Source organism: Varroa destructor, unplaced genomic scaffold, assembly GCF_002443255.2.
Source record: "Varroa destructor unplaced genomic scaffold, Vdes_3.0 BEIS01000005.1, whole genome shotgun sequence".
Lineage (NCBI taxonomy): Eukaryota > Metazoa > Arthropoda > Arachnida > Mesostigmata > Varroidae > Varroa > Varroa destructor.
This window is the reverse complement of record NW_019211458.1, coordinates 13,868,399-13,884,014: the sequence shown is the minus strand read 5'-3', so window position 1 is coordinate 13,884,014 and position 15,616 is coordinate 13,868,399. Positions and strand designations below refer to the sequence as shown.

General features: G+C 39.9%; 2 protein-coding genes and 1 long non-coding RNA gene across 13 annotated transcripts in view; 1 reads left to right on the top strand and 2 right to left on the bottom strand.

Annotated features, from left to right (window-relative positions):
* Positions 1 to 3,352, bottom strand: part of LOC111250601 (uncharacterized) — a 40,293-nt gene extending 36,941 nt beyond the window's left edge. For 3 of the 4 annotated variants that reach the window (XR_015329354.1, XR_015329353.1, XR_015329357.1), the window contains exon 1: positions 3,032 to 3,352. The gene's annotated coding sequence lies outside the window, so the exon portion shown is untranslated. The remainder of the gene's footprint in view (positions 1 to 3,031) is intronic. The other variant, XR_002673429.2, reaches the window with a different exon arrangement.
* The window catches only part of Ptp10D (Protein tyrosine phosphatase 10D), a 177,378-nt gene that overhangs the window by 2,315 nt on the left and 159,447 nt on the right, over positions 1 to 15,616 (top strand). The window lies entirely within an intron of this gene.
* LOC111250603 (uncharacterized) lies at positions 4,738 to 14,139 on the bottom strand. Its single transcript, XR_002673431.2, has 4 exons — positions 14,051 to 14,139; positions 12,599 to 12,755; positions 6,452 to 6,514; positions 4,738 to 4,873 (listed from the first exon to the last, which is right to left on the bottom strand). It is a non-coding gene; the product is annotated as an uncharacterized LOC111250603 (long non-coding RNA).

The following is a 15,616-nucleotide window of genomic DNA, read 5'->3' as shown; positions in this document are numbered from 1 at the left end:
TATCGCCTAAGTCTGTCCGTCTTTTATTGGTGTCGCAGCGCTGTGAGAAACACGAAGATGTCGTCTGCGCCGGACCGTAATGTACTTCGTTGACAGTCTGTAGCTGTTCGACGTCATAAGTTTCGTTTCTAGCTGCCTGGCAGGTTGCTTGTTTCGTTGCCATTGCCGCTACTTCATTTGCGTCCTTTTCGACTTTCGAGCTGCTTCGTAAGCGGAAGAAAATAGTGGAGAACGAATCGTAGTTGGGGAGGGGGGGACCTTTTATTTCTCATATTTTCTCTTTCTTTCTTTTCGCTTTTTTGTCCGTCCATGGCATTACGAACGTAGCAGCGATGGCGTCGACTGCTGCTTCTCGTCCCCCCACCGTTGTCACATCACCGACCAACGAACCGAGTGACTGACTCATTGATTGACTGACTGACTGACTAGCGGCGCTATTTGTTTGGCTGCTGGGACGCTGCAGCAGCTCTTACCACACACTACGCGGAGTTCCCGTACTGCTTGGACAGGGTCTTTCTCGCGCGCTCTTCCGTTCTCCGCGTTTGTCTGTTAGTTCCCGCTGGCAGCAACGGTACGAATGACATCAGCCCCAGAACTCCGTTCATATTACTGTATCTGCATCCGCTACCCCACTGCCCCTACTGCTGTTCTTTGTAGCGGCTTCGGGATCTTCTTTCGGAGCTGAGCAGATCCATGCCAACCCATCATCAACGCGTATTTCGCACTGAAATACGCACGTGCAAATGCGTCTACAATGAAGGCTCGCGCTGCAACGGAGAGCAACAACAGCAGCTCCACCGCTGCTATCGGCTGACAACGGAATGCTAATGATTGATGGGATGAATCGGCAGGCGGCCGCCGCCACCGCTGCAACAGCCTCAGTTAGTCCGAGCTATAGCTAGAGTCCGAGGAAAAGAACGGGAACTGAGGCCGTCGGCACCAGCCACGCGGACTGCGTCTGTGTCTTGTCTATGGCCCCTGATGCCGCTGCTGGCTGGCAGGTAGGCTGCTACTGTTATTGTCGCTCTGCTTGCAGTAAGAGTCGTAGTTCTTAGCAGCAGCAGTAGCGGCGTGTTTCGTAGCCTCTTCCTTTTTCTTTTGCTGTTACTTTTGTCAACTTCTGTCTGTAAGCTTAGAATAATGTTTCATTCGTTTGTTGGTCCTAACGCTTGTCAGATTGGGGAGTTTGTCGTACGTTTACGTGCGCTTTAATCTGCGCGCCATCTGGCCATCAGAGGCCGCTCGCATGGTTATTCACTTGCTAGATCAGGCGCAAGGCAGGACTTAGGCAGACAATCGGGCTACAATGGGATTCGTTCACGTTCACCCGATTCGGGGCAGGAACACACAGTCTGGGATGGTACTGATTACCACATGTAACAATAAGGCAAATTATTTTGTCGTATATGCGTGAAACGTTAAGAAGGTAAACATCCGGCTACAGGGGAAAATTGTTGTAAATGGGCATTTGACAATTCTATAGACTTTCAATGTTCCTTGTATGAATACACACGTTATCGGTAAGTTTATCCTAAGCGAGTTGAGTAGTATGACAATATGATATGCATATACGCCTGGTCTCAAAGAGATATGATTGAAATAGAAAAACCATTTCCAACTTTATACGTTAATTATGTGAAGGCAGATTTCGGATATGTTTCATCGTTGAACAGGCTATATAAATGAGGGAAAGTAGAGCGCTTCCTAGCATATCTGTTGTTGTATGGGATTTATTCGTTGCCATTGATAGTAATATTGCTACCTTAAACAGGCCGATTTTAAGGCGCATCCAGATGTACACGAGGCACGCTATGAATTTATATTGTTTATATATTTTTTTTGAGTGAACGAAAGGCATGGATCGTAAAAAAGTGCAGGCTACGTTACATAGTTATTGTCTGTAAAAGAATAAAGCCCAAGTCACAGTGTCGCCCCAATATCAAAAAGTTGCGTATGTTTAACTAGACTGCATTCTGGATTGAGAACCGCAAATACTCATAGGCACCGAAAGAAGCGTGCAAAATTCTAAACGATCCCGTTAAAATAATCCACGAAAGATAAGGAATCGGGTAGCAATATGTAGCAAAGGAAATTGAAGTCAATTATTGACGCTTCGGTCAACATGCTAACAATTCCCATATACAATGGAGCATTTATCAGAAAGAACTGGAACGTAGTTTGTAATAACTTATGAAAAGGTAACAGGCTGTCCGCCACAGATGCAAGAATCGGAGTATTCCCCCCTCAAATATAGAAGCATGTTCCACGCTATTAAGACATTATGCCACCAACGTCCTGATAATAAGCTAGTTAGTAGCATTACGTAGTAAGATGGCAAAGGGCGTCGTGAGGTCCGAGAATGTAAATGTCTGGTTAAAAGCTCGAGCTTGACACAACTGATAGTCGGGCTTCTGTACGTACTACATGCTTATGTTCTAAACAACTATTCACTACCCATAATGCGTTCCGAAGTTTTCTGATCGGGTAATTAACGGTCGAGCAAAAATAGTTCCATCGGTCTGCATATATTTATGCTGTTTATGCTGTAAGGAAATCTAATATGCTTGCTATTCGGTAGATGGTATCACGAGCTGTTAGGTAACTTTTTCGCGCTGCTCTATAGAACCACAGCGGCTGGGGCGCATAACGCTTTTCCTACCCTTTGTTTTTAACCACCGTTAGTATTGTTAATAGTGGGGCAAGTGCTAGTATTGCAGTTACTGTATAGTACTTTGCGGTTGCTCGAATACTGTTCGCCGGACGCAGTAGCTGTACAGAATAGTAACAACTGTCGTAAGACAACTTAAAGATTTGCCCCTTGCCCTGATCTGCGTATTAGTAACAGAAAGACGAAAGCACTACCACACGACAACTTTTACGCGTACATACGTGGATGAAAGCATAGTTAGATGTATATACACTGCCACTTGTGAAGCTACTACTGTTATTTTTGCGGTAGTTGTTTCGCTATAGTAGCAGTGGAGTAGACATACAATTTTCTGCTTGATGGCTAGTGGCTGAGAGAACCTACCTTCGCAACCAGCGGCTAGAAAGACAACCGACGGGAATGCCAGTAGGTGCTTACTCGCGGTTGGATTGACAGATGGATGGACGGAAAGACAAGCGAAAACACAGATAGATAAACAGTGCACGTAACTAACGGTGGCCGAAGATCGCCCTGCGAGCAGATACACGCTCAGCAGACACAATAACAAATGAGAGACGTTGATGGCATCTGCTTGATTGCCGCCGTTGTTGCTCTTGTCGCCGCCGTCATCATTGACGTCGTTACAGCACTATCACCCTTAAATTCGTTCCATATACTACCTCAATCTGTTGTTACTGCCCGTGACTAAAATAATAGTGATAATAGTAGAATAACGGTAGGATAAGGATAATCTAAAAGCGTCGTTATCACAAGGTGGCGTCACCGTCTTTGCGTCCTTTTCCGTAACCGTCAAGCGAGCGAGCGAGTGGCAGTCGTAGCCATCATAGTCATCTTTGTTCGCTCTAAAACGACCGTGTATCGACTATCTTTGCCCAATTAGTAAGCTGGCTACGGAAAATGTAGAATTTCCAGTCGTATTGCGTTAGTTAATAATACTACGAAAATTAGCAGGAAGGACTGTTTATGAGATCAAATGAAATAATCAAGTCATTATCTCCTTAATTAGGTAAGGGAGTAGCATGAAGAATGGAAAACGACTGTATTAGAGAGGCCAATACGTTCTCAAAGAGCGCCACTAATAATGCTACATTACTAATTCATTGTACCATTGCCAGGGTCGCGTTGCTCTATTTTACAAATTTGCACAGTAGGAAAGATCAAGGTGGTAAACAGTTGTCCTAAATGTACATTTCAAATCCATCACTTAAACGAAATTTTCGTAAGAAGGACAGCTGACTCACGCCGCTTGGCGATGCCGCATGTTAATTTTTTTTAATTGATTAATTTATTATTATTACTAAATTATATTATAATTGAAGTTAAAAAAACTACGGACTAACAGATTACAAATGACAGACATAGTATTCAGGCGCCCAGATTCGACGAAAAAACGCAGTACAATGATCACATAGAGTAGGACAGATGTAATAACTTAGTCAGTAGTACCGGTTTTGTTTTTTAATATTGTTCGTATAGTATACGGACTAATCATGCCATTATAATCTGTTGTTCTCTGCGTTGTCAGCGCAACAATCCTTGACGCGAACGAATTTCTCGGAATGGCGCTGCTGTGCTAGTCCACGTCACCCCTTCGTCTGTTCACCGGATCAATCGAACAATCATTCTGCCGTTGAATGCTCGCGTGGGTAGCAATGACATCGATTGTGTAATCTTCGCAAATTGAAGTCAGCCATAATGCAAGCTATGCTTTGCGATTAAGAACGTAGAGTTTTCATCCTCATGCGCAACAATGAAGATGCTGATAGCATGGCCCATACCATCTTGGCATTATATATCCATTGTATTTCTGCATAAAACAGATCGCTATTCGGCCGTTTGCCTTTCATTTCTCATTCAATGGTTCATACACGAATGACGTTGTTGGTTCAGTTGAACGAAAAAAGCGGTGAGGACTTTTCTGTTGTCTACTGTCGTCATCAGCATTACCATTGCTGCTGTTGTTGTTGATGCGAAGAATATCTTTGCCACCGATCAATAGGGCACTGCTGTTTTTGTTGTTACCTATATTGTTCTTACCACTTTCAGCTGAATCGACACAGCCGGTCACCGCAATGGAACACATCAAACTATTGAATATGCAAGCAAACGGTCGTGTCCAACCGATTAGCGTCTGCGCTTTTGAGTTGTATCTAACCCCTGTGGGAATTTTTCATCTGTCTACAGATTTATGCATCCGTTAGCTGTCTGAAAAAAACAAAAAAAAAAAGCTATTGATTCATTCTATGTATCTTTCAATCAGGGAAATTATTCCAAGCTTTGAAAACTACTATTCCTTATGTAGTAAATTTCATTATCATTCGTCATTTTGAACCGATCCATTTTAGTCATGATCAAGTATCGGCAATGTTTGATGCCGAAAATCTGGGGAAACCCATAGAAATAACCTAACATTATATATATATATATATATACCGCAACGATGTTTTAGTTAGTATTTCGTTCACAGAAGTTATCCCAAACTGTAGAATGTTAATTCAAAGGTCGACAGAAACAAAATGTTTTCCATTTTCTTTTTACAAAACAATAAAGATGAAGAGAGCTAGGACATTCGAGATGAATTGAATCCTACACAGTGATAATTTTTTAATTAGTGTTCAAACAATATGAAATTGGTTGCTCTGGAACGGAGACGCCGAATATCATATCCCGAAGAATAGAACGTTGAAGGCGCTTACTGATCTGAAAACTTGACCTCTTTTATATCCTTTCTACCCTATTTCAGTAGCTAAGGGTTAAAGTTGAACAAGTGAACGCCTGAACTAAATTCAACTCAAGTATAACTGCAAATCAATTTTTACCGTTCTTTGGTTGATAAGTTTAGTTTTACAAACAACTGCATTAAAAGTGAGAGGTATAATATATTTAATGCTTGAACAAAGTGGATTTATGGCAAATTCGGCCAAAGTTGTTAGTTTCTGTACTAAGTAATTTTCACAGATTTTAGAACAGTAACCAAAATATCTGAGAAATCAGGACGAATGAACAGGCTGGCTTGACATTTTTTTTTCAAACATACATAGGCTATTTTGAATGCGTTCAAATTATAAGTAAATAAATTGAACAAGAATAACACAAGTCATCTGCTAGATAACATAGCTAGACATTAGATTTAAATGGGCATCAACGTTCGATAATAACAATAATAATAACAGTACATTCCAGTTAACTTGACATTTGAACTAGAAAAAAAAAAGAACGCAATCGTGTTATAGCGAAATTTTACGAAAATTCGAATTTCGGTGGTTATCTTCGTCCTATTATAATCGTTAAGTAAATTATTTTCGTGCGAAAAATCGCGGAAGAATAGGGAAAGTATATAAAACAACTATGTGAAAGAACCAGGTGTTTAATGAACAGGGAAATACAACGAAGCTTTAACCTTTGTAAAAGGCAGACACACACTTATGAAACAAGTATCCTTACAGTTAAAACAAAGCTAGCATACAGATTGTGTAACACACATTGCCAATTTCAAGACTGGTAGTTTTCTTAGAGAAAGAGTACGTTTCTTTAACTAAAAGACATTTGTTTTATATGGATATAGTAAAATCTCATCTCTATAAACTTCGGCCTGATGCTAAACTTGGCTTTAGACGAGACTGCGGTTGCATTTGTAGTTCTAAGACGACACAATGTTGTAGTGCATGAGTGTGCGTACGTGAAAAAGCCGCAAGAGGGCGCAAAGGAAAAGGGAACATCCACATAATCGTTGTGAGGTAGAAAAATCTCCCGGTCGTCTGCTTAATTTTCTGAAAAACTCACAAGCATTGCGTTCCGGCCAGCGCTTTCTCCTTTCGCTTCACCGTGTAAATCGGTCGGAATTGTCTAGCAACAAAAGACCAAAGGAGAAAAGAGTTAGTTCCTACGATAAAGTGTCAGTTGTTGTCTGAACTATCTTTGCCTCACCTGATCAGCTGAAAAACCGCTTTATCCTCTCCTGCCCTGCTGGAGTTCCAAAGGTGCCCCCGAATTGAGGTCTCATCGAGAAATTTACTTTCGCAATCTGATTCAATTTGCCAGCTTATCGTAATGGAAACAAGAAGATCCGTATAATAAGGTGTAGTGTCTATTGTGTTTTCACGACTTATGTAATAGCAGCAGTTGTTAATTGATCACAGTGAGGAATATTTAGTTTAGGCAGAAACATAGCGTATATTACGTAAGACAGCAAATGCTATGGATATACGGTTCTGATATATATATTCTAATATAAATAAAGTTTGTAACAGAAGTAAGCCGCACTGTTTTAGGCTTCTTTGGGTACGCACGGAGGAATTCACCTATACGAAAGCCTTCACAATCGCTCTTTCGCCAAAATATCAATTTTCCACATAATACTTTAAGTTGTTTTCTATAAAATTATATTTCCAATACGTGGGACGAGCCCCCTAGCATTAATCAGCCAGAGCTTTGCGCGTAGACTAAGATAATAAATCTTATAAGGATACGAGTGAATAAACTCTTAAAACATTGCAGGCATATGAAGGATTTATGGGCACGTTTTGTTGGCCTGACAGTACGTACTATACACTACGTTACGACGCAGTTCAGTAATTAGGGGATTAAATAGGTCCTTCATGCGGTATCGAAACTCCTCGTCGAGGTCCCTCTAAAAAGAAAAGCGCCATCTCAACCATCCCAACGATTACAGTTAAAATGAATCATCATAAACCATTCATCATAACGATGCAATTACGCAAAGCAGTCTCCAAACATCGACCGCGTTGCTCTCTCAAAAGATTTTTCCCGTACGCGTATATATATATATATATATACGCGTTTAAAAATAAACGCTTAAAAATGTTGGCTGTTGTCTTACGCTGGGAATGATTTTAGTTTTACTGACAAAAGCCAAGACTCCGTACTTCACAGTCAGTGGATGTCTTTTCCGTCGTTGATAGCTTATCGATAATCGCGAAGACGATCAGATGAACAACACTGAAGAAAAGTAAAGTGCTTGATCCGGTTATTACTATGATTTTGTCGTCTTTGCCAGAGTTCTTCGACTTGGAGCTTAGGTCGTTTTGTGATATGCTGTTATTTGTAAATGTTTGTTTGTATTTTTTGTCCTATTTGCCGGTGTATAGACATCGAACATATACGCATTTCGACTACTTGAAACTTAAAATGAATCGATCAGGTAACGTTAATCGGTTTTTACTTATGAGATTGCGCGATACGTTTGTACATAAACATAAGTGTGCAAAAAGTACGGAAAGCATTCAACTTAGCATATTAGGCAATAGTAATTCAACTTGAAGGATTGATTCAGCAAGCGTTCATAATTGTTACGTAGCAGAACAGAGAGAACACAGGTGCAGTTGCTTTGCTACCCCTTAACGCGGTAGCCAACTTTAAAGGCTAGCCAATTTTCATTTTCTATTCGTATATCGGTATCATACACGCAGATGAATTTGACCGTTAATCATCCGTTGCGCCGCACCGACTCGAAGCAGTTGACCATATTTTTTCCGACTTATTGAAGATCCCATTAAAGAAACAATACTAGCCAAAGTGCATGCACAAACAGACAAAGTACGGACTTTTCCTTTCAAATAGAGCTCAAAAACTCTTGCAGTTAGGTCACTGATCAGTGTGACGATAGCCAAGACAAAGGTCAGCTTTTTCCTGCTATTTTCACGGAATTAGAATATTGCTGACGAGCGAAATCTGCAAGAATAATAAGAATATACAGCCACAGCAGGTCAGGTCATAAAAAAGTGGTTAGGGGTAAGTGTATATATATCTATATATCTATCTATATATATATATATATATATCTATATATATATATATATATCTATATATATATATATCTATATATATATATATATATATATAATGTACGTGAAAGAGCAAAATTCTATCATAGTATTTCTAGTTCGTCGGTCTAGCGGATGTGCAGTATCAGTATAAAAGAGCGCAGCGCGATGCAACGCAGAACGGGAAATATCGATAGTAAAGCGGCTGCATAGGGGAGGCATGTTCGGGAAGCGAACAGGGTAGAGGAGTTGCGACGACCCAACGCCTCTGCTGGGTGTGGTGCGTCCAGGGGCCGCCAAAGGAGAATACACTTCCTGAATGCTTATTGTGGTTGAATGGCTCGTTTTGTATGATATGATTATCGTGGCGTGCATCGACGACTTCGCCCCATCTAGTGCGCAATATCCTAGCAATATTTATATCTGACAAAACGTTTCAATAGATCGAATATGCCTTTGCGGATGCGTGTACCATGTGAAATGCTCCTTCGAAGTTGTTAACTTTGCAAATACGTAACATGAGCACAAACTGGGGTTACGCATACACACGAATAGAATGCTCGAAATACTATTCGAGCTAAGGAGTAGAGCACGTTCGTACGGCGTGAGTACATCATCAAAGCTAACATATCAAACAAAGGAAACCTACCTAACTAAATGAAGTAAGACGGTATACACTCATACGGTGTTCTACGCAAAAAAAATTATATTGTTATGGTGAGCAGAGGTTGAATATATAGATAGTAACATACGCAGACTCAACGAACAGTCATGTCTATTGTTCTTAATTAGAGATGAAACGTTATCGTAAACGTTGATTTGTTACCAGTCGACTTCTGGGCATGGAAAGTTCTAGTTTTTTGTGTTCTATTGAGTAGTCTGATGCCGCTAATGTGGGTAATGCACTCTTTAAATGCTTTGGGTGCGTCTAAGTGGCAAAAGTGATCTGCACTTATTTCGTTACTGATTTATTTCTGTATGATCAAAAGGCTTTGCATGACGTACCTTAGGAGCCATACTGAATAAACTGATCTTTAAAGGAATAATAGTATCCAATGAAAGCGGGTATAAGAGATTCGTTATTACCACGCAGTATCGTGGCCTTTTTAAGCAAACATTGAGCTCTGGCATAATCTTTTCTGCCGTAGTTCGACTAGTGTCGCAACTGACTGTGTAGCTGCAGAATTTTGCAGCGAGTCGTAGCAATAACCCAACGCTTTGCCATACAACGCTGTAAACAGTAAATCGCTGGGATTGTTATCTATTATCGGCAGTTCGTGTTGTTATGTCGGAACATTTCATTCTATCGTTTTTCATACACGCACTGGGCGCAGCGACAACGACAAGCCAGACGGTGGCTGGAAACGTAGCATAGTTAGCCGGGTGAAACACGGCGTTGGTGGGAATGTTGGGGCGCAACGGCGGGTAGTTCGTAACATCACCGACCTGCCGCCGTCATCATTTTCTCTAAGCTGCCAACCGCGATCACGTTCAGCATCATGATCCCCACGCGCGGCGCGGCGTTACCGATGGCGTAAGATGGTGTTAGAAATAAGATAAAATCAAATCTTTTTAATAGGCAACTCTGTGATATAGTGAAAATTGCGATATCATGTTGTAATATTGGGTTGTCGAAAAGGTATTGATCGCTTGTAGGCCAAAATTGAAATATTTTTTTCTATATTTCAAAATAATATTTCTATATTTCAAAATAATGCACTGTTTTGTGGGATTTGCGCATCTATTTATTAAGTAGTAGGCTATATGGCAAATGTATTAGAACTTCAAATCGAAGTCTTTTCGGCTAGCTAAGGATGTATATAGTTTGACATTGTCATGACGCTTTTTCTGTTCATTAGTTCCAGTTATTTTTTAGTGGCTTTTTGTAATCCTATTGATTGTTAGCGGCAGAAGTCGGAATCGACCGTTTTGCCAGGCGGCAGGACTTCATAACGCACGATATCTTTCCAGTCCCGTTAAGCACGTAGCGTCACTTTCTTTGGCGTCAGTCTAGTTTTTTGTCGCAGATTATGAAGCACATTTTTTTCCGACATATTATTGCCGTATGTGATCTACTTTCGATCACCTGTGATCAACCACACTAGAAATGGCTCGATTTCGTTGCGTTTCTGTGATGATTCGCAGATGAAAATAGGATCGAGTAAATTCGTCTGCGTCAATTTGTGTAGCATCGAAGCGTCGAGCTTTTTTTGTAGCTTGCCCTGCTCAAATGCTTTAAAAAAACTATTTGGTCATAGATATTTATTTTCTTAGAGCGTTCATGCTATCATGGCTACTCACTTATGGGTTTTGCCCAACTTTCGCATTTTTTATCAACTTTTTCCGTAACATGTCGAACACTATGCAGGACATCTTTCACGTCGAAATTTCCCGCAAAAGCGGGAAAACTCGTTTTTGGTCGTTCTTTCGATAACGTTATATTGGCAGCACAACTTTTTTCATGGACCGTACTTGGGCCTTTATCGTCATAAAATTGTAAAGTATGGCTTTAAAGATACTACTTTTTCAAACTTTTTTTTTGCAGAAACTGTACATAACTTTAAGGCGCTCTAACTTCAGTTTAAATAAAGGCATTCCAACAATCTTAGCACATTTATTGCCGCTTTAACTTACAAGTGGCATCGACCCGACACGACTCCTGGGATACGTCACGTTAAAGCAAGTAATCTAGCTAGAAATACGGTCAAGACCTGTTCGAAAACCCAATATTTACAAAGATTTCATTAGTCAATTACTGTTTGGGTTCCCATATACGTTTAAATAACTAACAAAATAGCCCAAAATAGCACCCAGATATGGAACAGCTGACATCGAAACGTGATAGGGCGTTTTAAACGGATTGTGATCAAGTGTTAAATACAGTAATATCGATTGGTAAAAGGAAACAAGTGCTTTCCTACTGCAAGACAAGGGACACATATAGGTAGTAACCAGCCTGATAAACAGTAACGTTGTGGAATCGTAACAGCTAAGGCACTAGTAGAAGGGCTGGACAGGATAAAGCGATGCTTCTTGTAGTCCTGTTTGTATTCTCAGTAAAATTAAAGCATTTGTATTAGAATTGTAAGCTAAAGACGCGCTTGGAAATGAACAAAGACAGATACTCAAAAAGTTAAAATGACTAATTAAAAAAGCCGAACACTTCAAATAATATAAACCCACCATAAAACATTATGACGGCGGTTTTTACCTAAAATCAGGAATCGCATAGCAAATTCAAAATTATTTCATACCGCCTTCCCATAAAGAGACGGGTTCAGGACTATATAGAGCCAGTATTGTACAATTAGCAAATACGCTGCAAGCAGGCCAGAAATTATTTGTGTTTTTACACTGGTTTTCACAACCGTTTCCCGAATCGTTCGTTCAAAAAAGTTAATTTGTGTAGAATTTCTACTGTTTCCTTTATGCTATCATTAGAAATAACTGGTGCCGCTAGAAGGGACAATAATAATAAAAGTTTATTCATCAGAACATTTTTGCTGTATGGCTGAAATGGGGCTACTGCAGTTCATTCATTTTCAAAAAAATTCAAAATTCAATTCACTTGTACTATCAGCCCATACAGCCTTACAAATGAGGTTATATGGGCTACTGGTGATTTTGTGCGAAGAGCTCAGTCAATCAAGAAAGTTAAGACAAAAATGCTTTTTATCTACCATGAGGTGCTATAATTATGGCTAGATAAATGGCTGAAGCTTTTTATTCATTTGCTAATGTAAGTGAGTCAAAAGTTATTCGTCTACCATAGGGCCACAGTAAGTTTTGTCGCGCAGCGTGAAGCCGATCCTTTCGTGAGCTAGGACACTGACACGTGCACAAGTGACGTGTTTTTTATCGCAGAGGGACGAAAAATCATGCTAAATATGCATAGTTATCTAAAGCTAACATCTATATAACTGCCGTGCATCATTCAAGTGTAAATAAATTCTGATCTACAGTCATGATTATAATATAATACATACATCGACAACATTGGTTCATCTAAACGATACGTTATTCCAATAAAGGTGTGAAGATTTTTCCTGGAAAACCAGCCTCATGTGACATATCGTAAAATGATGATTGTAATATCAGCGTTCTAGTATAAATTGATCTAAATACACATGGACGCATTCCTACTAACCTGAAATGTACTCGAAAACCAGTCGATCCTTCCAGTTCTTCTTTAAAATTAGCATCAACGGCGTCGGTCTCACATGTGCTCAAAATGCAATAACCCATACTGCCTAACGTCACCTCAACTGATATAGTGCTCACATAACGTAACTTTCTGTAATAACCTTTATATAAAGTAACTTATGTTCAGTTTGTTTCTGAAAAGATGGCTTTGGTACAAGCTAAATTTTGATGGAAAAACAAGGCGGTCTTGATTTTCAATTGTTCAACAAAAATTCGGTTTCATAGTTAGCTTTCGTACACAGCCCTGCTCCTTTTAGTAACGTCAACCGCGTATTTTTTTGTTCCGTGTAGCCATCTAAAATTTTTGAAAATTTGATAATATTAATATTTCAAAGTAATTTTTTTTTCGCTGGGGAAAACGGAGAGGTACAGCTTTGCCCTGTTTCATTCATCCCTGTAGCTTTGCGAAAAGGTTCAAAGTAATTTTTTGATCATCATTTATACGTATAAATTATATAATTTCCGAATATGCTTGATGTCTTTTATTATCTACAGAAAGTTGGCCAAATATGTAGTTTCCGCTCAAAGGTGCTATAGTTCAAGGCCTGTTTCAATGGTCTTAAATAAGCACTTATTCATTGCATTGTTAGTGAATTTTCAAGTGCTGACCTAGTAAATTTCATCGAAATGATTCGGCAGATAGAGTTTGTGAAGGCGCTAAGAAGGTATGCATCGAAACTATCAGTAATCCTAATTTGGGCAAATGAAACATTAATTCTTCATATACGGTCAGTTTTAGCTAATTTTTGGGAAAGTAAACATTCTAGTTGAGAGTAGGTACCATTGTATCAATTCGACTACGTTCAAGTGTCGTAGCATCTACCTTCTACTAAATGCTGGCGAGTGACAGAAGCAACAAGTGTCAGACGTTCTTAGTTGAGGCAATTTACTTTATATTGCATAAGGCGAGGCGTAATGTACATATAGGGTAGATATACACAGAAATATCGTGAGTGTAGTGCCCATAGATTTGTAGCCTATTCTCTTTTTCCGTCGAAAAATCCAGCGAGCTTTCTGCGGGTCGCTATCGTGATGTCAACGCTCGTTTTTTGTTGGAACGCACATGCACTGAAAAATCAATCAGCGTCAACAAGTGTCGACCGGTAGGCGCTCGACTGATCGAAAAGCATACCAGAAGACGCCTAGTGATCCTGTACAGGATAGAAGCTGCAGAGGGTCCCAATTTGGGGGGTATTTGGCTTTCGGGTACTCAATCTAAATTGAGGTCTCCAATTATATAGCCACTAGAGACAGAGACAAAATGTCAGCTTCGAGTTGATATAGTCGACCTGGGTTTTTGAGATATATTTTGAGGCATCGGCGAGCACATAACATACAGTACGTTTTTTCTAATCATCAAGAGCCTACGCAATTTCAATTCGTTGAACATATTTACCTATTTCATGGTCGCACTGAAAACAAACATATTTGCAAAGACCAGTCTTCTAGCGGCCTGTGTTTATTCGGATGGCCTTCGTAGCAGACGAATGTGTACTAAGGAAATGTTTTACTTTGCATTGACTCAATTGGCCCATATTGACAATTGTCGCGCATTCCCATAGCAATTACAATTGTGTTCTGCTATTTCCTGTATTTTAATGGCATGTATTAGAAACGTTTTACTACCCGCACCACGAAATCCCTATAGTTGTTTACATCGTTTTTATTCTCTCTGTGGTTCAATACGATAACGCGGTTCTTATATTTATCACAATCATAAACGTTTTAGTTGTGGAATCAACTGGAATTCCCTAATCTTTTATTGTGTTCGCATGCTGTAAAAGCGTTTAGAATTCTGCAAAAGACCAGTGCAATTTTTTCTCCGACTACCGTTAAATACAGGCTTTATTTACTGTTAATTCGCGATTAGCTCAAGCGCAATTTCGTCATTAAATAGGAGAGCGTTTTAGTAACCGCTATAGTATCAGCTGGAGAAGATAGCATTTGGCAGGAGTTAGACTTCCGAACGATGTGTACACGGGCGCAGATTTCAGGAACGCTGTTTCCTTCGTGAGATCATTGTAGTCTAATGGGACCAAGTAATTAGGCCTTTCAGCCCCGTTTCCTTTCTGAAATGACCCTCCTGTTATTCGTTCACGACCAGTAAAAAGTTCTTCGTCCGGCACCATCGTTAGGTGCCACATCAGACGACTAGCTACCACGCACGGAACGTAGAGTGCCCACGCCTCCTGATACAAACCTGAACTATTACATTCGTTCACGACGACTGTTCGCTCCGAAGCGCACGCTATATGACCAATAAGATAAGATATAATCAAATACATATTTGTAGCGAGACGTGACAACGAACAACGTACGAATTAATATGTAGCGTGATACTTAACTGATCATGTATTTTCATAGAATAAATAAATGGTCCGCAATAAAAGTCACCATCATGAAATTGCGTTAATAATTTATTTATCATATTGCAAAAATTTTGTAAGATATGAAGGGCGTCTATGTCACAAGCCGGCTACCGTTAAGGTAATGTAACCATAGAATATTACCGACACCAACTGGACAGCTTGAATGGTTATTTTTTATAAAAAATGATCGTCGGTTGTTTCGGATCTTTCTAACGGCCGTCCTTGGTCTTATTTCGATACCGGTATCGAATAGTCAGCGATCCAACTAGTTCAAGTTGCGTTAGGGTCTACCCATACAATGCAAGTCTCATAACAGGCACACTCTTTGAAAGTTTAAAAGAAATCTACGGCCCTTGTCTACATTTTCAACTGTTACGACAAAAACAACGGTAATATTTTCGCCGAGGTACTGACACATGTTGTTCCAAAAATTGTATCACAACTACCACAAAAATAACTGAAAGTACAGGCGATCTGCAGTTGACGTCTTTAACTTGTTGTGAGAAGTAAATTCTGTTATTTTTTTACGAATTATCGATTACAATTACGAAGCACAAATTTCGAACAACACGATCTTAGTAGCGTGTCCCTTG